Source organism: Myotis lucifugus, unplaced genomic scaffold, assembly GCF_000147115.1.
Source record: "Myotis lucifugus unplaced genomic scaffold, Myoluc2.0 scaffold_288, whole genome shotgun sequence".
Taxonomy (NCBI): domain Eukaryota; kingdom Metazoa; phylum Chordata; class Mammalia; order Chiroptera; family Vespertilionidae; genus Myotis; species Myotis lucifugus.
In genome coordinates this window covers 1,275,132-1,276,820 of record NW_005871336.1, presented here as the reverse complement: position 1 = coordinate 1,276,820, position 1,689 = coordinate 1,275,132, and the positions used below count along the sequence as shown (strand labels likewise).

Below are 1,689 nucleotides of genomic sequence, written 5' to 3'. Positions count from 1 at the left end.
GAAGCTGGCTCATCTAAAGGCCCCTTGAACTTCTCTAGTGTTGACACTTAGAACAGCTGTGGATCTCTTTGTTGGATTAAGTTCAAGTAACCTGCATTCACAACTGGATTACCTTCCTGTGTTTTATTGAGGAAAAGCTTATACATTCCTGAAATTCTGATCAACAGTTGATGAATAAATATGACAGTATATAATATAATCAGATTAATGGCCACAATATTAAAATTGTCATTCCCCCTCGACCCTTAAAAACAAACTCAAATGGCATGCTTTAGTGCACTGTCGAGCGTTAGTGATGTTTTTTGTGTTATAATCATTGGATTGGGAAATGTTAAAATTGGAATTTTGATTTTATAAACAGAAATTTTATAGCACATCTGCACCCATACTTGTTGATCCAGTGTAATGACTGAGTGATTTCTAAAATGTGGCTTGATTGTTGCAGTAGATGGTAACTCTGCAGTTTACACTTTAAGGGTTATTTCTTGGCAAGAAAGAATAAAATCTTCAATTGAAAATAAAACTATTATACACTTAAATGTCAACACCAGGCTCAATTGAAAGCACAAAGCAAAGGTTTGTTTTAATGATCCCTCAGTAATGAGCATAGTACATCTCTTCCGAGATGTGTAAGACTCGACAGCTCCAAATATCAATGCTTAGCTAAATGCACACCACAGAACTGATCATGAACAAATTTATGTCTGGGCTATCACTCTATATTTTATAGTTTGCTTTTAGCCTTGCATATGTAAGTATAAAGTAGGAGTGATCAAAAGCCAAATTTCAAAGTTTAACAAAGTCTTTCAGAGGGCCTGGAACTTTATTTCAACAACCTATGTTCTTTTATTTGATTGCTCATTCTTCAGAATGACTTTCATTCTAATTCTCTTCCTATTGCTAAGTTCTATTGTTTAGGGTGTCTGAACTGATAGCACAGTTCACACAAGGACTCGTATTTTCATCAGAATGGAATAACTTGCTAGTGCAGAGTTGGGCATTTGCAGCTTCAGCAATTTTTTCCTCCTCAAGATCAGAACCAGACACTTGTTCATCCATCCCTAACTCCTTGATTCGACGCAATGGATTTATATTCAATATTGTTTTCACTCACTTATTGCACCAGTTTTTATTATGTATGGCAAAGTTATGACATTTTTTATCAATCTGTTTTTCAATTAGCAATAATCGCACCTCGGATAAACCTCATTGGCTATGATACTGCCACTGTGCAAAATTATTTTATTAATCTTAAACACAACATAAATGACACTTATATTATGACATCAACTTTAACTCAATACTACAAATATTATTATTATTATAATAAATATATTTTATTGATTTCAGAGAGGAAGGGAGAGTGCGAGAGAGAAACATCAATGATGAGAGAGAATCATTGATTGGTTACCACCTGTACGCTCCACACTGGGGGTCTAGTCCGGAATCCAGGCATGTGCCCTGACCAGAATCGAACCATGACCTCTGGTTCATCAGTCAACACTCAACCACTGAGCGACACTGGCCAGGTATCAATACTACAATCATTATTAAATAGTGATTATTATTGAGAATAAAGAAAATTCACTTCTAGATAATGATTCGTGTTTAAAAAAACTGACTGCCTAGTATAGTCTGTGCTTTGAAATAAAAGAAAACATTAAAACATTCAAGAGGGCATGCAATGTG

General features: G+C 35.0%; 1 non-coding gene across 1 annotated transcript; it reads right to left on the bottom strand.

Annotated features, from left to right (window-relative positions):
• Positions 1-1,095: 1,095 nt before the first annotated feature.
• LOC111828150 lies at positions 1,096-1,239 on the bottom strand. Its single transcript, XR_002831940.1, has one exon. It is a non-coding gene; the product is annotated as a U4 spliceosomal RNA (small nuclear RNA).
• Between the last annotated feature and the right edge of the window lie 450 nt (positions 1,240-1,689).